At 41.1% G+C, this 25,356-nt stretch overlaps 1 protein-coding gene and 1 long non-coding RNA gene across 2 annotated transcripts in view; one reads left to right on the top strand and one right to left on the bottom strand.

The window, feature by feature from the left end:
- Positions 1–25,356, bottom strand: part of med1 (mediator complex subunit 1) — a 700,564-nt gene that overhangs the window by 451,645 nt on the left and 223,563 nt on the right. The gene's annotated exons all lie outside the window — the stretch shown is intronic.
- LOC141376783 (uncharacterized) lies at positions 21,264–25,022 on the top strand. Its single transcript, XR_012387935.1, has 3 exons — positions 21,264–21,412; positions 21,654–21,721; positions 23,269–25,022. It is a non-coding gene; the product is annotated as an uncharacterized lncRNA (long non-coding RNA).

Below are 25,356 nucleotides of genomic sequence, written 5' to 3'. Positions count from 1 at the left end.
CTCGTTGAATGTTGGGAGACTGGGGTTGTTGTCTGGCCAGACTGCTCTAGCCCACTCCAGGGCTTTTCCAGATAGTAACGAGCAAACAAAAGCAATCTTGCTGTTCTCATCAGTAAACATCTGGGGTTGTTGTGCGACAAACAGCTTGCACTGAAGCAAAAAACCTTTACATTTAGAGGGGTTACCATAGAATTTGTCAGGGAAAGCCAGCTGGGGACTGGGATGATGTGGAGCAAAGGTTACTGGAGGTTGATGTGTCGAGTAATTGGCGGTGGGTTGCGCTGGGGTCGCAACTTTCAAATTTCGCATGGTACTCACAAGTTCCTCCATTAGCTGTGTGAGATGAGCAAGCTGTTGTTGGTGAGTCGCTAGTACTTGAGCTTGGGTTGTGAGTTCATTGGAAAGGACCTGCAGGGCTGCGGGATCCATGTCTGGCGAAGTCTTCTGTAACGAAGTGGCTGACACAGAGGGATCCATTTGCAGTATTTTTTATTAAACACAGTTTAATAAACAATAGCACACAAGTGTTGTGCGTGCGCAAACTTACATCAAACACAGTAGTATGTAGTCGTTGGGCTGGCTGCTGGTAAACACAGGATGAATATGCAGGCATGGGTCAGAGGCAGGCAGCTAGTATTGTTGTGGAAATCTGTTCTGGTTCTTTAGATATTATTCAGGAAACAACCAAAGTCTACAAAAGAAGTCTGAAGTCGTTCTGAGTTACTCAGGTTGAAGCGTTTATTGTCACAAGCGCAGTTTGCAACAACAGGGGTGATCTGATCAAATGTCCCACTGAGCAGTCCTTTTCATGCAGTTCTTATACATACTGTCTTCTTCCCTTAGGGTTGACAACACATCATATCTCACCAATATCTACGTTTTGATCATTAGTCTCAATTTCTGTGTCCCAGCTGTATCCTGCTCCCCAGACCAGGCTGACGTATCCCCTAAGTTTAGTTTTTAATTGTTATTTAGCCCCAGGATAACCTTACCATGTCAACTATAGATAAGTCCCTTGTGTCTTATGGATAATAGCCCCTCTATAGTCTTTCTCTATGATCTTTTGGGCTGATACGAGTGCTCTGGTGTGGGTGCCCCCTTGAAGACAGCAGGGAATGTAATGACCTAATAGCTATCTCCTTTAGGCGTATTGTGTCTCATGGCCACTTTTCTTAATAGAAGCAGATATTATGAGGTAGTAGAAGTCAGGTAAAACATCACTTAGATTGATAATACTGAGATATGCATCTGAACGATTACACTTCCAATATAATAAAGTTATCAGTAAGACAGATTAGTCTGAGCAGCATCAGAGCAGCATGAGTAAGACAAATATAGTCTGTGCAGCACCATATGACATTGGAGCTCCATATAACACTTATTTCACAAACACATATTGTTACACTTATATTGGTATATATATATATATATATATATATATATATATATATATATATTGTTATACACATAATCATAATATTATTAGATATATTGTCAAATTTCACACCACAAATATATATATTGTTATACACATAGTATTATTAGATATATTGTCAAATTTCACAACAGTATCAGTCAGTAAGCAGGCTAGAGTTCAAAGGCAGGTTGCTAGAATCAGAGTCGATATACAGGCTGGATAACAAGGCAGGTGGCAGGCAAGACTGTATCAGAATCAGAAGCAGGATCACAACGGGAAAGCAGGAAAGGATGAGAACGCTCAGTAGTGTTAAGCCTAGTTACCCTTCGGGGGGAACTTCAGCACTATAAGTGGATTTGATGTTCTAAATCCACGTATAGGAGGATTCGGTTCAGAAGTCGCTTGTCTGAAAGAGTATTGAACGGGCCAATGAAAGCAATGAATTGGCAGCGTAAGCCTGCGCAGGTGTGCTGCATCGCCAATTAACTGAGCATATAAGCACACCTGGTGAGGTGGATTTTATACTCTTTAAAGTGTGAAGTTAATATATATATTCAAAGTGTATGTATATAATCTGCTTGTAGACTTGCATACCATTAGAAGAATTACCATATCACAAGAACTGGATAAGTTATATAGTTACCAGGTTTGGGTCAGGGGTTAACCTAGGTGGAAATTGAGGTCAGGGGTTAACCTAGGTGGATCTTGTGTAATGTATGGAGAACAAAGGAAAATAATTGTTGTCAAAGTGTATTTAAACAGGCCAGGAGATTAGGGAGGCAGAATTTTTCAGACAGAGATGCTACTGGGGGTCTCCTGAAAGTTCTCCTTTGTTGTCGACAATAAAGTATATTCTTCTGATATTCATAACCTCCAGACTGAGTTTGATTTAGTAAGAGAAAAACCAAGAAAACCACTACATTTGGCGTCCCTGGGTGGGCTGGAAAGGAGCAGGACTGGTGTTACTGTGCATGCTGGACTGGAGAGAAAACACAAATATGTGGCCACAATAAAAAACGGTAAGCGATTTTATGCTTATTAGTTTGTGTTTTTTCTGCCAGGACCTGCTTGTACAGGTAAATACACTTGAACTGTTTCTCCAGCTTTAAAGAATTAAAAGTAAATGTAAAAAAGATATTAAAGAAAAAAGGGGTTTTGAATAACAGAAGAAAAATAATTTGCATGCAAATGATCTGTGTTTTCCTAAGAGGGCCTTGATGGATAGGATAAACATTAACTAGTAACTGTTACTCAGATTTGGAAAATTATTAATGATATAAGATATGCATAGAGCATTTATAAGTTTTAAGAGAGGGTTCTTAATGTGTGGTGACAGTTAAGAGATTAAAGCAGAGTAAGGTATGCAAATGATCTGTGTTTTCCTAAGTGGGCCTTGATGGATAGGATAAACATTAACTAGTAACTGTTACCCAGATTTGGGAAATTAATAATGATGTAAGAAATGCATAGAGCATTTATAAGTTTTAGGAGAGAGTCCTCAATGTGTGGTAACAGTTAAGAGATTAAAGCAGATTAAAGTAGAGAGATGCGCGCTAAGACCTACGATACCGCTTTGTTAAATGAGATAAACAAAGGGCTGCATGGGTAGGCGAAAGCCTGTGGTTACCGCTCTAAGGTTAGAGGGCTGCTCGGACAGGTCACTCAAGAGGAGTGTAGTGTAGAGTATTTATTTAATTGAAGTGTTTGTGTATTTGCTGCTTCAGATTGTGGCAAAATAGTCCACATTGGTGGGCAGAGAAGACTGCCTTCCTCCTCCTTGAATGGAATGAGGATGGGGGGATGCAGCTCCTGTTACACTGAGTGGAGGAAAGGAGTGAATGAGAAGAGGAAAAGTAATAAGATTAGAAGTGTGAATGTGTTAAAGTTTGTTTTCAAAAAAGAGTAGGTTAAAATAATGATTATAGTATATTATAATATAAAAGGAGGGCTGCATATGTGTGGTGTGATTTAAAGAGCAAGAAGAAAAGTGATTGATGCAGTTTAAGAGAAGAGATTATGATATAAAGAGAGGAGTCTCTTAAATCAAAACTAATGGAACATGTTGCATTTGAAAGACACAGAGTAAAAGGCAGAATAATATACTAGTTAAACATTTTTCTGAAATTATCCTTGTGTTTTAAGTTTGAATATGTTAAAAAAGAACAATAGGCAGAGTAAACTTAAATTCCTGACATAGCAATAGGTGAAAGACAGTCTGCTCCAGGATGGGGGTAAGAGAGAGATTTATGGTGTCCATGTGTGAACAATAAATAGATTATGTCTATTTACAGCACTAGGGAAACAGAGAAGAGGAGAGTTAATGAGAGGAGATCAAACTATAGATAAAATAATGACATAGACTTTAACATAATTTGGATAGAATATAAGTTATTAATGAATAGATAAATTATAAAGTAGTATAGTAAGAAAAATGAAATGAGGAAATACTAATAATAGAGTTATATTATATAGAAAAGAGTTTGAAACTCTACTAATGAAAAATAATAAATGATGCCATAGTGATCAATATATATAGAGATAAAGGAAGTATGGAGTAAAAGAATGTATTAATAAACAAATAGATTTACTAAATAAGTATATAAATAAAAAACATATAAGTTAGTTTTTGATTGAGAATAAAATAGAAAAAGAAAACTTGAAAAATGAATAGTGATTAATTGAAGATTTAATTATAAAATGTGTAACAAAATAAGCTTTAAAATGTATAAGAAAACCTAAGAGCTAAAAACTTAAATTACGGAAAGGAAAATGAATAAAATAGAAATAGAAAAAATAAGTCCACTGTTTCATAGATAAAATTAGATGTTTAAAATATGCTTACAATATAGGCACATTGAACAGATAAGATAAAAAGAAAAAAGCAGTAACAATTTAAAGAAATAATTGACTTTAGAGAATTTGATTGGATTTAAGGGAAAAAAAATGTTTTGTCATCTTTCTCAAAGTCAGCTATGTCATTTGTTTGTAGTAAAGTACAGTGATTCAGATGAAAATCATAGAAGCTAGGTAAATGTTAAAGAATGCATTAGAGTGAGTTAAAAAAATAATTTTAAAGTTTAAGCAGTAAGAAGCTAAATTGATAAGTAAACATTGCAATTCAAAAATGAAAAATGCTTTTAGTAAATAAATATGTGAGTTTAAGTAATAATATGAACCCTGAGGTATAGCAGTAATGATTTTAAACAGTTATACCAGATTTTGGGCCACCATGTAGTATTGTTGAATTAAATCAGGTATGGAAAAACATATATGGAAATAAGAAATGCAATACTAAAATACGTGACAGAGAAAGTAAAAGATAAGATAATGACAAATGGCAAACAGAAGAAACATTTGATGCAAGCAGTGAAAAAATAAAAACTGAATATGGAAAATGTTAGGGAAATTAAAATTTGATGTAAAAATGACCGGTTAGTAGAGAAACACTAGCATAGATGAGGAGAAATGTAAAGTAAAGCATAATCCGAAGCTAAAATAATTAATTAAAATAACACTAAAGAAATAGAAAATTAAACATATTTACATATGATAAAATGATTGTGAATTAGAGAAAAAAAAAACTGTTAAAACCGTAAAGAGGAGAAAATAGATGAGAGGAGTCTTCATTTGATGGAAAAAAAAATGGGAAAGAAGGAAAGATTTTTATAGGTCATGAGTTAAATTCCATATAATACTTAAAAGGACATAGGGATGGACTTTGGGGGACTGTGGTCTCTTACCTACCAGACATCTCTGAGTGCACTGGCAAATGGAAAAAGTGTTTGAAAAACACAATGGACAAACTGTTGGCTGTGGACATTTGTGAAAGCAGTGAGGCAGACACTGCATGCCCAGGAATTACTGAGGACTGGAAAGGCTACTTATGTTCAGAGACACTAAAAAGAGGCAAACAAGCTAATGATGAACTGATCAAAGAGAAAAAGCGCTCCACCAGAACTTAACATCAGCTCAATGAAAGAAAAGAAGAAAGAAGGGGGAAACACTGTGCCCTGATATGGACACCACAGAAAAGACTACACCAATCTATGAACCAGTTGTCTTCTCAGGGTGTGAGGAGGGGGAGTCTGGCAGTCCATCTCAAAGCAGTCGACCTATAGTCCAAATTGAGTACAATGTGACCACTCAGAGTGCAAAAATAAGAGCAAAAGTGTAGCTACCCATTCTTGTATCAAATCAGACTCCTATCAATATGATAAAAAGAAAAGTATCACGTAAACTGTAAGAAAAGTCTTAGATGATAATGTACAATGAAACTTTAAATGTGTAAAGTTAAAATGATAAATTATGAAGAATGTTAAATTATTTTGGTTCATTTTCATAGATTAACTCATAGAGATTATTGAACATAAGAGGATAAATTATAATGCATGGTGGTGATAAAAAAAAGATAATAAAAATACAGTTTTTGATAACTAAAAAAAATATTTTGGGTTAGAAGTTGATGGAGTTCAGTATTTAAGTTAAAATTAGGCAAAACTTATTTTGAGTAATCTAAACCAAGATTTGGGAGAAAAATTATGTCAGAGATTAAAACAGAAAAGTGATTTAAAGAAAAGATAGAAACACAAAAAAGTGAAATGAACTCACAGTACTTAATAGGTCAAAAAGTAACAATTCTAAATTTACTAAAAGAATATGTGAAAAAGAAAAGTGTTTAAAATAAAAAAAAAAAAACAGAAAACACATTGTTTTACATATCTGAAGAAATAATTAAAAGCAAAAATGATTTAGGACTAAAGATGAATAATCAGATCAGATAGAGAGGAACCTATAAAGAAATCCAGTGATTTTTCAGTCAACTTGTAGAAAATTACAACAAAAGTTTATGAATAACCAGTTTGATGTGAGAGCAGGAAGGAATTAGGAGCTGAAAATGCTAAAAAGTGAAAAATGGTAATGAATATAAAATGCAAAATAAGAAATGGCTCAGAAATAAGAAATTATTTAGGTAAGTGTCAAATTTTAATAATGATTAACAGTTCAGGACATTAAGGGAAAACAAAATTAGCCAGCATAGGGAGGAGTAATTAAAATTTTACCAGATGCAGGTCTGTTATATGCTGGGATAGGCATTATTGAAACTTTTGAGAACATAGCAATAAGAGAAACATTTAGATATGTTATGGCATTTCTAATTAAAGTCAATTTCAATTCGGTTGTGATTGTGTAGGTGACGAATGAAATGGATTCTATTTGAATTTGATTTGAATTTAAATATTGATTATGGCATTAGTCAAAACAGGCAAAACTAGATGTTGTAAAATTTATGATTTAAGAACAGTCAGTGATAGAGAATTTCTTAGCAGAGGTCCTAACACGCACTGTACTTAAATTTTTTGTTTAGATGCCAAATATTTTAAAGTAATTGATTTCTGTTCAGTTAATTATCAGAGGAGGGTAGACACTTGGTTACACTTAAAGTAAATAGGCTGTTATGCATACATTAGAATGCATAAAAGGATTTAGAATATTTCATGATGGATATTGTAATGTGTAGGATTTAGTTATCTGCAGGTACATCTAGATCAAGCTAAGTAAAAGACAGAAATAAAACTTTTTAGGGATGACGGGTTTAGTGTTAACAAGATTCTGTATTTATTCTAGATGCAATAATAATTGTTAAGATGATAAATAAGAGATTGATTTTACATTAAAGAAAATAGGGTAGCAGGTCTAACACTAGTATAGAGTCGCAACCTCAATTAGATGATAGTGCAAATTAAACAACATATTGGTCTCCATGAACAATATATGTAGTATTAGAGATGAAAGAAAAAGACAAATAAGATTTATGTAATACATACAAAGAACAGATTGTTGAGGCAACAGCATTTTAATAGATTGGCATTTGAGATGTACATGGTTTGAATCAAGGGTGAAGTGGTAAAGAAAATTGAGCACCAAGGATAATGATCGCCTTTTTGAATGCAGTGATTAGTGAATTGTTGTCCATATGTGACATTTGTGCAAAGTAGAATGTGAGTAAAAGATCAGCAATAGGCCTAAGGGGATATTCAATAAATTGATTGTGGATGTTAGGAAATTATATAATTAGCTTAGGGCAAGAGATACAAGTTTTTGGGCATGACAGTTGTGGTAGATGAGTGAAGGCAATTCCATTAGTAGAGCAGGGAAGAAGAAAAAGTTATTACATTTAAGACAAGAGAAGTCTCAGATTTGGAATAACCTCTGAAGAAAGTTCAAATAATGTGTCTACATTTATAAATAAATTAGAGTAATGAAAGTTAATTAAAGTAAATAAAGGTAATTAAGTAGATAAATAAGTGGATATATGATTCAGTGAATAGATAAGTAAATGTATTGATAAAGAATTGGAAATCAAGAAAATTGAGCAATTACACATAATTGTAAGGAGCTGAAGATGATCCCTCAAGGCCTAGTTTAACAAGATGTGTTAAAATAATATACCTTTTGCATTAAGTGATTGCATGAAAACTGACAGAAACAAGCAACTAACATTGCATGAAATACTATTGGGTCGACCCTTGCATGTAATCTCGTATCTAACCTTGTGGAATGTTTGGAGAACATTTCTAATGCATTGGAAAGAAGTTTGGTCTTTTATGAGGAAACTAACTGCCATGTGCAAAGCGATATCTGTACAGGAAACCAAAAAGGACCAGAAGAAGGAGATTAATTCGGTGATCGAGTATATCGGAGGTGTTCTGGAGAAAGTGGAGTGAAGTCAGGAGAAATGGATCTTATGCCAAGGTTACCAAAGGGGATGCCATCAACTGGGTACCATCGGAGACACTGCACAAGGGTGCCAAAGGAAAAAACTCCAGCAAGAGAAAGTTAACGGGAAACAGAGGAGGCAGAAAATCCCAAAGCTCAAACCAACGAATTGCAAAGTGTGGCAGAAGCAGTTCATCAGAACAGTTAAAAGAGTAATTCTGATTATATACCTGAGTGAGAAATACAGAAGGTGCCACAAATTCAAGTGATGATAATCACCACAACTTCAGGTTATAGACTCTCAACATAAAGTCTTTAGCAACACTTTTTAAGGCTAGAACGAAACAGAATGCTCGCAAATATGTGCCAGATTTAGGGTCAAAAAGATGAACTAGTGCTAAAAATTTTTATAGTTTAGATAAAGAAGAGGATGATGAAGAGGATCCATGCCTTGGGTGCTAAGTGCTAGTAACCTCTACCCCAAAACGGCGGCTCTCTACGATACGCAAAGTATCTGGGCTGAAGATCAACGTATTCTACTGATTATGTTTTGTGGGTGTTAGATTAGAATATTGTGTTGTGACCCTAGATTGGGAGATTGTGCATGTTTATTTTTTGTTGTAGGTTTATTCTTTACTGTATGTTAAATAATCATGACCACCAGAAGCAAATAGATAACTAATTGTATGCTTAAAATACTACTTTTTATGATATCAACAAAATAGAATCAAGTCTCTTACTGTGTCCTCGTCAAAACAGGACACAGAGGTTTGGCGTGATTCTATTCCAAAGTGCAATTACATGATTTGGTCATTTGTAATAATACTGTGACATATATTTGTCATTAGGTAATATGGCTGAGGGCTAGATCATAGAGTTGCACTATGGGCCAAAAGCAAGACTATTAAGACTTAAAGTCTTAAGAGGAGGGATTATATGAGGTGGATTTTATACTCTTTAAAGTGTGAAGTTAATATATATATTCAAAGTGTATGTATATAATCTGCTTGTAGACTTGCATACCATTAGAAGAATTACCATATCACAAGAACTGGATAAGTTATATAGTTACCAGGTTTGGGTCAGGGGTTAACCTAGGTGAAAATTGAGGTCAGGGGTTAACCTAGGTGGATCTTGTGTAATGTATGGAGAACAAAGGAAAATAATTGTTGTCAAAGTGTATTTAAACAGGCCAGGAGATTAGGGAGGCAGAATTTTTCAGACAGAGATGCTACTGGGGGTCTCCTGAAAGTTCTCCTTTGTTGTCGACAATAAAGTATATTCTTCTGATATTCATAACCTCCAGACTGAGTTTGATTTAGTAAGAGAAAAACCAAGAAAACCACTACACTGGCACCAGCAGACGCTATCCTTTTCGCTTCAGAGACTTTTCTGATCGAGTTCATGAGGGTTCCTCTTGCTGAGCTACAGCCACATCGAGCGAACGAGTGTCTCCCGGTCCAGTGCGAGTCCACTCAGCGGCAGACGGTCAAGCTGGGTTTCTCCCTTGCCTGGCGTCCCTTTGGGTCCGGTCCTCCAGAGCGGTGCGTATTGTTGCAAAACATCCTAAAAGAGCAACACAGTCGTGCAGCACGTCCTTTTCAGGATGGCGCTCCGATGTGCGTTTCTGGTTGCGGGGGTTTCCTGGCTCCGGATGATGGGCACGATCACTGCATTACATGTTTGGGGGTCCAGCATGTTAATGTGGTGCTCGGGGGCGGTTCATGTCGTCACTGCGATGCCATGACCGTCGCGCAGTTGAGATCGCGGCAAACTTTCGTGAGAGAGCGAGCCACCCCAGTCGCCTCCTGCTCTGCAGCGGGCGCTCTGGCAGATCTGAGGGTTCCAGCGAAAGATAATCCGCCGCCTAAGAGCTCGTGGACCTCTCGCTCCTCCAAGCGCTCCATCTAAGCTTCGGGCACTGGGAGTGATCCGTCTAATCAGATGGTAGCTCTCACGCTCGCTGACACCGGAGATCAGATGTCCTCCGCGGCATCGGAGGGTAGGCTTTCATTGTCCGACGATTATCCGGACCTGCTCGGCCCTTTCGGGCAGGTAAGCGCTGTCAAAACGGATACTGAAACGGACGTGTTAGCCGTGCTCTCCCGGGCTGCTTCGGCCGTGGGTTGGAGATGGTTTATCCCCCAGCTCCGCGGCCGGACCGATTAGAGGGGCGTTCCCTTCTTCCCGGCGACGCACAGTAGGCTCACGCGGTCTTAAAGAGCACTTTTTTTCTGCTCGTGCTGCGTGTCCCTCCACCCTCACCACTCTTGGTGTGGAGCGATTCCTCAGGTTGAGTGTGCGATGGTGGTTAATCCGCGCGGCGCCTCTTCTTGGCGGGGTCTGCCTCATCTCCCATCCAAAGCCTGTGAGTTTTCGGCTCCCTCGGAGCTAGAGCTTACGAAGCTACGGACCAGGCTGCATCCGCCTTGCATGCGATAGCCACCTACCAGCGCTACCAAGCGCAGGCGCTGGCCGAGCAGCACGAGGGTGGGTCCAACCCAGGCTTATGAGCTTCGCACCGCAGCCGACTAAGCTCTTCGGACTACTAAGTCCGCTGCGTGTGCTTTGGGGAGAACGATATCCACACTAGTGGTCCAGGAGCCCCACCTCTAACTAAAACTTGGCTGATATGCGCAAAGTTGACAAAGTCCGCTTTCTTGACTCGCCCATATCCCAAGCTGGTCGGCGACACAGTCTGCGAATTCACCCAGGAATTCGAGGCAGTGAGAGAGCAGTCCGATGGGTGATGTCTTATCGGCGGCCCCTTAAGCCCGCTCCGCCCGCCGTGCCATTCATACCTGCTCCTTGCCGAAGGCGCCCGCCTACGAGAGCTGCACCGCCCCCGCACTCGCCTCTGGCGAAGCAAGTGCGTCGAGCACCTCGGAAGCAGGCAACTCCCCCTGCCCAGAACGCCGCTAAGTCCGGCAACAGACCGCAAAGTGTCCTTGGGACAGGTCATCTGGAGAGGAGGGAACTTGCTCTTTCCCCGCTGGAGGGCGGGGCGCCATTTCCAACGGCAACTTTTACTGCCATGAAATGAAAGGGCACTTTTCCACTTCCCCGGAGGTGACAGCCCGAAATCTGCCAGTTTGAGCTCAGCTCTTTATCTCGTAGGTTCGGTGCACTCCGCCAGTGCCTCACGAGCACTGCAGGCCCTGCCAGTCTGGGACGCGCCGCCTCTCAGCTTGCAGGGTCTGCATGCTCCGCCAGCGGCTTACGGGCGCTGGGAGGATGGTCTCCCTTCTCCCAGCCCCCAAGCCCCCCCTCCGGAGTCAGGGTGCGGAGCCAGAGCGAATCGCTCTCCTCCAGCTCTTCTGTGAGACCCTCGCGCTCCCCGGATCAGCACACCCGCTCCGCGCTGCTCCTCCGCGTGTACGTTAACCTCGCCCCTCGCGGTGGCTCATACGCACGATCAGACTCGACTACGAACTGCAGTTCTCGAAACGGCCTCCCAAGTTCACGGACGTGTATTTCACCAGGGTCAATCCCCTGTCCGCCCCTGTCTTGCGAGAAGATATTGCTGCCCTCCTGGCGAAGGGTACAATGGAGCCGGTACCTCCAGCCGAGATGGAGAGCGGGTTTTACAGCCTGTACTTCATCGTACCCAAAAAGAGCGGTGGGTCACGGCCAATCCTAGATCTGTGCGTTTTGAATCGCTGCCTTCACAAGCTGTCGTTCAGAATGCTTACTCAGAAGCGCATCCTCCGATGCGTCCGCCCTCAGGATTGGTTTGCAGCCATAGACCTGAAGGACGCGTATTTTCATGTCTCTATTCTTCCATGCCACCGTCAGTTCTGCGGTTTGCGTTCGAAGGTCAAGCGTGGCAGTACAAGGTCCTCCCCTTCGGGCTTTCTATGTCTCCGCGGGTCTTCACCAAACGGCTCGCGGGCATCCGCGTACTCAATTATCTCGGCGAATGGCTGATTTTAGCCCACTCTCGGGAGCAATTGACTGCACACAGAGACGAGGTGCTCCGGCATCTTCGCCTATTGGGGTTGCAGGTCAACTGGGAAAAGAGCTCTCAACTGGGAAAAGAACAAATGGTGCAGAGGATCTCTTTTCTCGGAATGGAGCCGGACTCGATCACCATGGTAGCGCCTCTCCGGAGAGCGCGCTCGCCTGCTGCTGAACTGTCTGAGGGAGCTCGACAGCAAATTAGTGGTCCCACTGAAATATTTTCAGAGGCTCCTGGGGCATATGGCTTCCGCTGGGGCTGTCACGCCGCTCGGACTGCTCCATATGAGACCACTTCAGCACTGGCTTCGAGATCGAGTTCCAAGACGCGCATGGCATGCGGGCACACACCGAGTCTCTGTTACTGCGCTGTGTCGCCGCACCCTCAGCCCCTGGAACGACCCCTCGTTCCTGCAGGCCGGTGTGCCTTTGGGACAGGCGTCCAGTCATGTTGTTGTCTCAACAGATGCTTCCGGCCAGGCTGGGGAGCCGTTTGTCGTGGGCATGCAGCTGCGGGCCTGTGGGTAGGTGCCCAGCTGCATTGGCATATCCATCGCCTAGAGCTGTTGGCAGTGTTCCTTGCTCTCCGCCGTTTTTCTCCGGTGCTGGAGCAACAACACGTGCTGGTCAGGACAGACAGCACGGCGGCGGCAGCGTATATCAACCGCATGGGGGGTATGTGCTCTCGCCGCATGTCTCAGCTCGCCCGCCGTCTGCTCCTCTGGAGTCACCCGCGGCTGAAGTCGCTGCGCGCCATTCACATCCCAGGTATGCTCAACCGTGCAGCCGATGTGCTCTCACGGCAGCAGATTCACTCTGGAGAATGGAGACTCCACCCCCGAGTCTGTCCAGCTGATATGGGCGCGATTCGGGGAGGCCCAGATCGATCTGTTGCTTTCCCCGAGAACGCTCATTGCCAGTTGTTTTATTCCCTGACCAAGGGCTTTCTCGGCACGGACGCACTGGCCTACAGCTGGCCTCGGGGCATGCGCAAGTATGCGTTTCCCCTAGTGAGCCTGATTGCACAGCTACTGTGCAAGGTCAGGGAGGACGAGGAGCAGGTTCTGTTAGGTGCGCCCCTCTGGCCCAACCGGACCTGGATATCAGAGCTCTCCCTCCTCGCCACGGCCCTCCCATGGCAGATCCTTTTGAGATAGGACCTTCTTTCTCAGGGACAAGGCACCATCTGGCACCCTCGCCCCAATCTGGAACCTCCACATGTGGTCCCTATACCATCCCTCAGGCTAGAGCTCCCTCCACGAGGCGCGCCTACACCCTGAAGTGGAGTCTATTCACTGAATGGTGTGTCTGAATTGAGCCGGGAATTAATTCAATAGCACAGTCACTTGGCCGATGCGGGGGAAGTTGAGTAGCTTTTTGTTTACTAAAAGCTTCATGCAAGTCATTGTACTCAATGGGAATTCGTTCATCATCTGGTTCAGGCAGAATGTTAGTGGTTCGCAACGGAATTCTATGAATGGGCCGAATACAATGCTTCATGCATGACTCACTCCACTGCAGGATCTGTCCGTCCCTCCATGAAATATGAGGATCATGTCGACGTAACCATGGCAACCCCAATACCAACGGATGATTAACTGAGTCAATAATGTAGAATTGTACCTCTTCAGTGTGTAAAACACCAACTTGTAATTGTAGCTTATTCGTGATCATACGGATGCGTCCTTCACCCACAGGACGACCGTCTAATGCTTCCACTGCAAGACAGGAGTCACATGAGCTGAGGGATAGTTCATGACTTAATGCAAATTTCTTAGAAATAAAATTTCCAGCAGAACCAGAGTCGACAAGAGCAGTGGTATTAATCGTTCTTTTTACCATACGTAATTGTTACAGGAATAAATACACTGAAAAGTGATGAAACATGGGAGGAACTCACCGATTGAAATGGTGTGGGAGGTCGTACGCTGCAGGTGGATTTCATGTGCCCCGCTTGGCCGCAGTAAAGGCAGAGATGATTTTGTAATCGGTGCCTTCTCTCCTCCTGGGTAAGACGTGTGAAACCAAGTTGCATGGGTTCATCAGTGGGCGTATCGGATGAAACTTGAGACAGGGTGCGAGGATTTCTTCGGCTGCGAATTAGATGATCAAGACGGATGGTGAGTTCAATGAGTTCGTTCAATTTCTTTCCTTCGTCACAGCAAGCCAATTCAGATTGTAAAGTGGCTGTTAACCCCCGTCTGAATAGAGTTTAATGTGTCTTCAACCCAGTTGGTTTGTGCGGCGAGAGTGCGAAATTATAAGGCATACTCTGCAGCTGTGTTGCGCCCCTTGGTTAGAGAAAGTAACTGTTCACCGGGGCTTCATCCTTCTGCTGGATGTTCAAATACTTCTCGGAACTGTTTAAGAAAATTTTCGAACGTGGGGTAATTACATTCCTCATCCTTCCATATCGCTGTAGCCCATTCCAGTGCTTTACCCGTTAACAGATTGCATACAAAAGCCACTCGACTAGAATCAGTGGGATATAGTGCGGGTTGTTGATTAACGAATAGTTTGCATTGTAATAGGAAGTCCTTGCAGCGGGACGGTGAACCATCAAACTTTTCTGGAAAAGCTAATCGGGGACTTACGGTAGCTGGAACACTGGAGACAGTCGTTGGCTGAGGAGCTGTCATGGTGGCAGACGGAGTAACTGCAGGATTAGGATGACGGAGTTGTTGCATAGCTCTCACCAGTTCCTCCGTGAGAGATGTTAAATGGGTAAGTTGTTGATGATGGGTGGCTAACTGAGTAGCTTGAGCGGAAAGTTCAGTAGAGACTTGTGCTAAAGCTGCTGAATTCTGTATTGGCGAAGTCTTCTGTTGTGATGAGTCAGAAGGCATTGAATCCATTTGCAAGCTTTATTAAAAGCACACATACAAACAATAACAAAGCGCAATCCAGGAGTCAAAACGAGGGACAGGCAAGAGTTCAAAGGCAGGCAGATATCTTACTTCGTCAGAATAACAGGCTGGAGATCAGGGGCAGGCAGATGTCTTTCTTAATCGCAGAGTCGAGCAAAGGGTCAGAATTACAGATCAGTCCGGGATGTGGAGTATAGAACGCTCAGAAATGACAGCAGGGCAAATCAAGACTTCGCAAAGAACCTGAGCGTGAGTGTGGTATATATAAGCTAAGCTGATGAGAGGCACCTGGAACGCAATCAGTGCCAGGTAGCAGGGCTTATGGGAATTTGAGTCCGTGAGTCGAATTAGAATTCGGGCGATGGCTCCCTCTGGTGGTGCACAAGAGGATTGGCATCGCCCTCATTTACAACAGTCACACACAATATCGTTACAAAGTTAACGCGCGCGCGCACACACACACACACACACACACACAGGCAGGCAGACAGACAGAGCTTAGTTAAGGCTAACCTCAAGTACTGTGTGGATATCTGTTATGCTAACGTATAAAATAAACCTGATTTAACTTCCACAAACCGGGATTGAAGCGTCTTCTTTTATAATTGTTCTGACACGCGGCTGTGCTGATGAAGTAAAGCTGAAGTAAAATGCTGTAATTAATTACACACATGCTCTGTTTTAAAACACTTTAAAAATGTGAAACTTACTCTTAATCACATTTGATGATAATTGCTGATCCTAGCGAACAGAACAGACCTTTTGTTCCCGGTTGCTTTGCGTATGTCTGCCTGGTTTTGTTGACATACACGCGACTACCGGAACATGTTAATGCGCGCAGCTGTCAATCAATTCGGTGGGCGGGGGGATCGCACACCTACGTAATGGTGCGATCACTTTGAAAACAGCTCCAATTGGCCGACCCTTTTTTTTGTAGTTAAATTGAAAAAAAAGAACTGGGTGTGTTTTTTATATCTCCCCAGTATAACGGTCTTTACACTATACCAACACACAGATCTGTCCAAAGAGCTTGAAAAGTAGATTTTTTACCATAGGTGCCCTTTAACATATTAGTTAACTATTAGTAAATGCCTGAATAATAAGATACATTAATGTTGATTTCAATAGTTTATCAATCATATACTAACTCACTTTGAATTATCCTATAAACCCTCAACTACTCTTAAATGCAACTCGTTTGTAAATAATGCAATACTTAATTTAGTAATGAAATATAAATCATTAACTAAGTATGAAAATACAATTATTAAACACATTATATAGGTGCTTATATGTAAAGAATACAGCATTTGTAGCTGCAGTTATAAACTGCCTACTAACATTTATTAATGTAGAGATAATGCTTAACAAATAGTGAATTCACTAGATACTAATGCTTAATAAATGATTCATAGTGTGTAGTTATTATAAAGTGTTACCCACTCATCAAACTCATAACTGAGGAGAGGACCCCACACTCCACTCCCATATAGCACTATGGGTTAAATCACTATCTGGAAAATTTTGAGCCAGATTCGAACTAGAATTTCTATTTGTGTTGATTTTTTAACGGTGTAAAAGGACCTTCTTGCTTTCGCTTTCATTTGATTCACAGCCAGATTTAGTTTTCCATTAGCAATTATTTTTTAAGGTATGTGTAGTTTGTGGCAGCTTAAATTTTTGTCATACCAAAGGTGAAACTGTCTTTCCCTGACTTGTGGGTTTTTTTCTAGAATATTAGGGTTTTGGTTCTCTTTGGGTTAACAGTTGGGGCCCAGATCTGACAGAAGCTGTGCAGGATATCCAGATGCTGGTGTAGACCCTCTTCTGTTGGCGACAGCAGCACCAGATCATCTGCAAACAGCATGAACTTTCCACTGGAGTCTTATAGTGTGAGACCCAGTATATCTGCTTTCAACTAGAAGCATTGCCAATTGATTGATGTAAATATTGAAGACCGTTGGTGTCAGTGGACAGCCCTGTCTCACAGTCCGTGCCTAAATGAAGAATTATGTTCACTTATTTTCAATTTTAATTGCGCACTGATTGTTCGATTACATTGTTTTTATAATGTTGTATGTGTTACCGCCGATACCTGATTCTAGAAGTTTAGACAGCAGACATTCATGCCAAATTGAATCAAATGCTTTCTGAAAATCTACAAAGCAAGCAAATATTTTGTTTTTGTTTTGATTACCGTATTTGCCAATCAGAGTCTGAAAGCTAAAGATATGGTCTGATGTTGGGTAATTTTGCAGAAAACCAATCTAACTTTTGCTGAGGACATTTTGCTCAGTAAGGAAGCCTATGAGTCTGGTGTTGATGATACTGCAGAACAGCTTCCCCAGATTACTGCTCACACAGATGCCTCTGTAATTGTTAGAGTCTGATTTGAATAGGGGCATTATTAATCTTTTTTTCCATATGTCACAAAAATGACCAACACTAAGAACCAAATTGAACAGTTTCACTATAGCTAGCTGGAATTTGTGATTTATGTTTTTTATTATTTCATTAAGGATACCGTCTGGATCACTCAACTTTTTTGTTGGTAGGACTTGTATTTTATCTGTTAGCTCTAACTCTGTGATTGGGAAGTCTAACCGATTTTCACTCTTCTTCTTTCACCCCAAGCCCCCTTTCTTGACCTTTTAGCAGATCAGTCACATTCCACATAAAATGTCCAAGGTTTTAATATGGTGTATCCTGTAGCTATATATAATGTTTGGTATCATTTTAAATGTCTCTTTGTGATTGGTAAAGTGGTTTTAATGTCACTGTAATATTTTACTGGTATAGGTTGATTTGGTTTGTGGCTATAATAAAATCTCTTGCCAGATGCTACCCCTTTGTAACAGAAATAAGCTCATTTTATGGATATTAATAATCAACAATAACGGATTATTCTTAATTATTAATATTCTGGCTTAAGCTTCAGTCAATTTGGTCAAACAAACATATGATTGTGTCTGATCCTGCCCGCTTCACCGAGCGGACTCTCAGACTATGAATATTAATTTTCAACAATAACGAATTATTATTAATCATTAATATTCTGGATCAATTTATTGTTAACTTGACCAAACAAACATAACTAGAGCCGCCGCTCTTCTGAGTGGCCACGGTAATGTTCTATTAATTTAGAAAAAGGGAATTCAATTGCTACTTCTTGTGAAGTAGATTAATCATTCATAAGTTTTAAAAGACTTATAATAGCTAGGCAGGGGAATCTGTATTTCAGTGACATTTTCTCGTGAGGCAAACAATACAATTCATTTGATTATTATGGGATTTATTGACTAGTCAGACGGATAACACACAAAGCACGGACATACAATCAACATAGAACAAAGGTAAACCACGTGGAGATTTCGGGTCTATCGAACATGTACAAGAACAAGAACAACAAAGAGAAATAGTACAGCGAGGAAATATAGATTTCAGATAGAGTGGCAAAATCTGGTTTCAGTTCCACACACAACATTAAGGTGTGTTTTGATAAAAAGGGTACAGCTTATTCGCATAACTAAAAATACCTGGACTTTCATGTCTGGAGGTCTCTCTCTTTATGCGAGTCTCTCTTCCGTCATGATGGAAAATCCTTTGATGTCCTTCTTGATGCGTTGAGTTTGTAATACAGTTCTGAGGAACGCGATCGCAAACTTTAAACTGAGTTTACTTTGCCAGAAAATCAGTAAAGCGTGGCGGGAAAAGTCCATGCGGCTTAGAAAAGCCGCTGGCCCCTAAAGGGACCACCTTTTTCGAGTTCTTTATCCGGACATTCTCTGCTCAGATGTTGGGGAGAAGTCTGGTTATACCTGCGGGTCACGTGACAACCCGTTCAGCATTCTTGATCAATGATTTAAGGGCAAAGTTTGAGCACGAAACCTTCCTTTGCCTCGAGGCTGTTCGTATGCAAATTTGGGTGTCCGCCCAAAGCATGCGTAGAGGCATTTAATGTAGGGAATTAAAGAATAAAGCAATGCGAATTATGATCTTGCTCTATGCATCATGTGTTGTAAAATGTCAGCAGAAACCCATCGGTACCAAACATGGGGGGTTTAAAAGTACATCAACATAATTTTTCATATCCTTACATTATTTATGCTTTAAAAAGGCCTAAAGGGAATAGGCATACAAGTTATAAGAGAGGTTACACAGGTAAGAAAAGTCAGAAATGAGATGCAAAGTTTACAAAACATAACACTTTAGTTTTGTGCTGGTCCAGGATTTCTGAGTTCATTTTCTTTCTGTCGGAACAGCCTCATGGGTGTATGTGTGTGTGTGTGTGTGTGTGTGTGTATTTGGGCAGGAATGTCTTTGAAGATCTAGGCTTATCTCTCCAGTCTCCCTGGATTACGTAAGTCTGTCAGGTGTACCCAGACTTTGTGGAGCCAGGAGTCGTAAACCGTCCTGTCGACTGAGCCCAGACCGTTTTCATGGAATGTTGCACGGAATGTTTACCTCCAGCATATATGTTACAATATATATGTTACCAGTTATGTTACACCCTATGGAGATGATTAACACCTCAAATTCATCAGGCAAGGGTCTCTGTGACGGTTCTATTGTCTTGAATTTATGGCTGTTTGTTCTGAGTTGAGTATATAAGGTAAAGATGTGATATGGGTCATTGAGATCTTGTAGGCAAGACACCCTGTTGCAGCATCTCTGAGACTTTTGCTGCAATGTATTTCTCTGGTCAGGTATGCATCTCTAACTCTTTGATTTATCTTTGAGTAATAAATATCTTTGAATTGGCTTTCTGATTGTTTTATTATAAAATTGGCATAATACAATTTTATCTAAGTTTTAATTCATTCTGAATTCTCCCTAAATCTTTTTATCTATAATCATCTAATTGCTGAAATTAGCAAGTTTTCTGGAGGTGGCTAAACCAACTACTTTTTAGAATGAGTGAGCAGCTGGCAACCAGACCATATAAGTATTAGCTAACCCTACATCATCTGACTAACTTCAGAGTGTCAGCATACTGTCTGTGAGAAGACACACAAACCCCGGGCATAAAACTCTTGAGCGACGTCTGGTCCCTATGAACATATAACTGAAAAGTATGGGATCAGATATAAATCAAAACTCTACTACTCTAATCCGTTCTTACAATTAGAAATACAGTCTAAATTTTACAATCACTTAAATTTGGAGTTATATAATGTAAAATATAAAACAAATATAAATAAATTCTAATAAATAACAAAATTCTTTTAAGAAGCATTAGAAAAGGCTTGCATGCATTTATAGGTGCAGTAAGGGAACTTCCACAATGCTAAAAGCTTAGCATAAATCTCTAAATCACAGTCCCTCCCCTGCCGTCTAGAGCCACGCCTTCTGAAACACAAGCACCGCAAAAGAACCCTCTCTGATGTGTTAAAAGCGACTAGTGCTTGTCTGGCGGCGTGCAAGCCAAAATGACATGCTATTTCAGAGCAAATATTTAGAGTTGCATGGTAAACAATATAGGGAGAGACTAGGCCAGTGGTCACCAAACTTGTTCCTGGAGGGCCGGTGTCTTGCACATTTTAGCTCCAACCCTAATCAAACACACCTGAACAAGCTAATCAAGGTCTTGCTAGGTATACTTGAAACATCCAGGCAGGTGTGTTGAGGCAAGTTGGAGCTAAACCCTGCAGGGACACTGGCCCTCCAAGACCGAGATTGGTGACCCCTGGACTAGGCAGAATAGCGGCATTTACTTGTGTTTTGTTAAACTAAATAAAATCTACATCATCAATGCTTTAAAAGGTCCCTTATGAAAGAGAAAAAAGTCTTATCAATCTTTCATTAAAATATTTTAATAGCTGAACAACACTTCTGTGAAGATATAACCCATTTGTAACAACAACATCTAACATTACATCAGCTTTGCGTGAATCTAAAACAGTTTTAAAACAGAACATTACCTGTCACAGTCTCGGTCTGATCACCGGTTCGATCTTTTTGTTAGTCTTTCCCTTTCACTCGTATTGTTTTGATCACTCATACCTTGCTTTGTTTGCCTCTCGCTTCCCCACCCATCTGCTCTATTACTTTCCATTATTCTATCAAAATAATTTCACTATAATTTCAAACTAATTTCATAGTTCTGTGTCAGATCGTAGTTTTTCCCCTTCCGGCATGTCTGGCGATCTCCTGGTCTAGTCCTGTTCCTTGTTAATCCTGTGAGTTTTGTCGTGTCTGATGTCATCCTGTTGATTTTTCCTGAAGTTGTTTTTCCACATCTGCCTTCAAGCCAGTTCCCGTCTGTTTTTGTATTGCTGCTCATCTGACTTCCCGTCTCTATCCAGCAAGTCCTCATCTCTCTCTCGCCGGCTTCCAAGCCTCAGTCTTCCTCGTAGCCATTCTGTTCCAGTCAGCTGCGGCCGGATCCATCGCCCCCCTGTCGGGTGTCAGGGTATTGCACCCTCTTGAAGACTGTTCTTCTAGCCTCTCCGGAGTAAGTTTTATTTAATCGTTTTTGAAGACTTTATTTCTTTAAGTCTCAGTTTTTTGAGTTTTTTTTTTTTTGTGAACTTTGGGCTTCTTTGCCAGCTCCATTACGGAGGAATTTTTAGTTTCCATTTAAGAAGATTTTTTTTGTTGGCAAATTTTTCTCTTTTTGCCCCCTTAGTGTTTGGGCTTAAATAAACTTTGTTTAGACCTGCATCTGTGTCTGAACCATCTTCTCTCTCACCCAGACCTTGACAATTACCTGTCTAAGAGAAATCCTTCAGACATGATGTCATCCTTTCTCCAGCGTGCAAAGGTAACTCCAATATTGATTCAGGTTTTTAAAAAGTTTTGATTCAGCATGTTTTTACCGATCGTGCGCCTGCTCTCTCTCGTGAACACGCGGCGGTTGGCTAAGCTGCGTACAAACGGCTGCGCAGTAGTTTAAATCTGCATTTGCTGACAGACAGATTGGGCTACTTATCAGAATTATGAGAGATGTCGGTCCGACTCTATTTAATTGGATGAACATTTTTTTTGTTTTATGCCTTACCCAAAATATAAAAATACATAAAAATACATTTAGATCATTAACTGTAATCATTACTATTAGACTGTGAAAAGACTTTTAACCAGCACAACAAAAAAATGCTTCTGAAGACAATCACCTACTACACCAACAACCTTGAACATGCTGTTAGTTTCGTCATTGGGCTAATAGATGGACTTCTACATATGCTAACACATATACTCTGCACTCTGACTACTTCAAAATTGTTGATAGGTCATGATGGGCATTTCTCTTTCTCGCGCTGAACGCAGTCGACCAATCACAACAGACTGGGTCATTGGACCAATCAGTGCAGATTAGCATTGCGTTAAGGAGGGATTTGAGAACAAATGAAATGCTGAACATTTACATAGGGGTCACTGGGATATTTAGGTGAAAAAAATAATAAATGCACATTATTGTTACACCCTCGACTTGTTCCTGCAGTCTCCACCACCTCAGCCAATCACCATAAACAACACGTGAATGAATTCAGGCCCTGTAACAGAAAACATTGCGGCAGATGGAGACTAACGCAGCTTTGACCGGAGCCCTTCTGGATCCGCTCGCTAACTTGGTGCATTCTATTAGGCAAACCCTCCTACTTCCGTAAACACTTGCACCAACCCTGCTGTTATCACGAGCACACCCCTTGCTCGACCAATAAGCTACTCCCGCGAGCCAGGAGTCTGTGAGGGTTTTCTTCTTCAATGTTCCCTCATATAGAGGCTAATGTACATCAGTTTCCCAACGCTATCTCTAAAATTGCGTTTGCGATTTCACTTACAGAACGAGCAATCAGCTAATGCAATTTGGTATGCTCCTAGTCCCGAGATGTCCATCTACCCAATGATTGAAAGCCATTTCGAGGAAGTATTCTCTGTTCCACTCACCCCTCTTTCTGTTTATATTGAACTAATGAATCTCAAAACCCAGATACATGAACATATGGTCATCTTCAATGATAATGCTAATCTAGAGACTTTCATCAAAAAAGCTACTAGTATCTCTCAACACCTTTCTGCCTGTTCCTCTTCACCGTCTTTTGATCAAATTCCTCCCACCAGAATGCCTTCACCACCACTGGATTCAGAAGAACCTATGATTACCGACTGTCATTGGCTCAATGCATCCGAATGACAACGGTGGATTTGTCATTCGTCCTTACTGTGCAGAAGCTTCCCATCTCATTTCAGTCTGCCATGTTTGCCTGCCCTGTCTCTTGCAGACTAAAGTTACACTTACCCTTACTGTATCTCATATTTCTCATACAAGCTCAATTAATTGTGAATTCTTATACTTTCCCCGCATAGGTATTGGTGGATTGTTAAGCGGCTGGCAACTTTATTTCATCACACTTTATCTCCAAACATTGCATACCCTCCGTGAGTAATGAAATCAAATACCAGATGACAACCATCCAGAACTCACCATTAGGTGATGGCAAAATATTCCGGCGAAAAGAAGGTCACCATCCAAACCCCCTTCAACCATCAAGAAAAATTCTTGCTACTCGTCCTATCTCAAGCTAATGTTGACGTCATCTTGGCAGACCCTGGCTCACACAGCACCAACCCAGTATTAACTGGAGCACAGGAGAGATTCTCGGCTGGGGTGTCGTCTGTAAAGCACATGGCTACATTACTCCCCCTGCTGTTCATACTCCACCCCTAGATCCAATCTGGCTTTGTGATTTCACTGCTTACAGAACAAGCCCTCTAATGGGCAAATGCACTTTAGAATGCTCGTAGTCCCGTCATGTTCATCTACCCAACGACCGTAAGAAGCCACTATGGTTGAAAGTCCTCACATATATTCCACAGTCTCCATTCCGGCCATCTACCATCCCTTTCTTGATGTATTCAGCAAAGAACAAGCCACACAACACCTTCAACATCTGTCCTGGGATTGTAGTAACGACCTGCAGCCTAATGCCAAATTACAGCGCAGAAGGATTTATCCCCTCTCCCGTCCTGAGCAGGAGGCCATGGAAAATTAAATCACCGAAGCTGTTCATTAGGGGTTCATCAGACCTTCCACTTTTCCAACTGCGTCCAGTTTCTTCTTTGTAGCCAAAAAAGATGGAGGATTGAAACTGTGCATAGACTACCGTTTGTTGAATGAAGCCATGGTTAAATTAGCATATTTTAGTACCTGCTACCTTAGAAGAACTCTGTGAAGCTGTGAAACTCGACCTCCTCCGATATAAATTGTACCCAGCTTAAATGTAAAATTAAAGTTACCAGAGGTACACAGGGGGAGAGAGAGAGAGACAAAGAGAGCAGGCCCAGAAGTTAGCCTGATTGGAGTAGAGTCAGAGCAGGAAAAGACAGGCCAGGAAAAGATAGTGCAGAAAAAGAGGCAGAGCAGAGTTTTACACCTATTTTGTATCTTTCTTGACCATGTGTTTAAAGCCCAAATGCTAAGACATTTAAACTGACCAATCAACGTGTGACCACATCATAAAACCCCCAAATTCCACACACCAGGCCCTGATCTTTATCAGTTTCTGCCTCTGGAGAAGTATGGATCTTCTTGAGTCAAAAAGACATGTTTTGCCATATATACAAATGCATATGATAATTTAGCCTCTTACAAGACCGATTCTCCAAAGCCTGTAAATTGATACCTCTCAATATTCTTCCCACGGCCACAAAAATGACCGAAGCACTCTTCCACAATTTCTTTCGTAATTATGGACTCCCAAAAGACCTAATTTCATATCGCGGACCTTATTCCCGCTGTCCCAACCACCTCAGCCAATCACTAATCACCACAGATTCCTAAAAGCCTGCACCTGCACCCAATCACCAGCACACCATATAGTCCCACCTCATCCAGTCACTCACCAGCTGGAATCAACGGCCGATGGTCTTCCTCGATGACTCTTCTGTTATCTCCTGTGCTGTTCTGTGGATGCAAAACAACCTGCTTAAGGGAAGTGTCTATAGTGTGTTTGTTGGTGTTATTGAAGAACTGGACTTACCATATTGAATTTTGTTTCCCCACTCACCTGCTTCACCATTATTTGTTGTTGTTTCGCCTGAATAAATGCTTTAAAAATTTTACCTCTAATGTCTTCCTTGTATGGGCCTGACCATGAAAGTGTTTTTTGACCTTGCATGTATATTAGATTGTTGTTGGACACCCCCAAAACCCAAACATGACCTTTTTTAATGCATAACAGGGGCTCTTTAAAGACAGTATCAGCAAACACAGAGAAACAGTCAAGTGCATTATCTAAAAGGCTATAAACTTCAACAACTTCATCAAAAGCATAAAATAAATTGGCCTGTCTCAAGCACAATACTAAAATTAAAATAAAAACTTTTGCCACTAAATGTAAATTAACTCCAGCAAGTATATTTTTAGTTTCAATTTAGTTCAGTTATTTTTTTTTA

The sequence above is a fragment of the Danio rerio genome, chromosome 12 (assembly GCF_049306965.1).
Source record: "Danio rerio strain Tuebingen ecotype United States chromosome 12, GRCz12tu, whole genome shotgun sequence".
In the NCBI taxonomy this organism is placed as follows: Eukaryota; Metazoa; Chordata; class Actinopteri; order Cypriniformes; family Danionidae; genus Danio; species Danio rerio.
The sequence above is the reverse complement of the archived record's forward strand: the minus strand, read 5'-3'. Positions and strand labels throughout refer to the sequence as shown.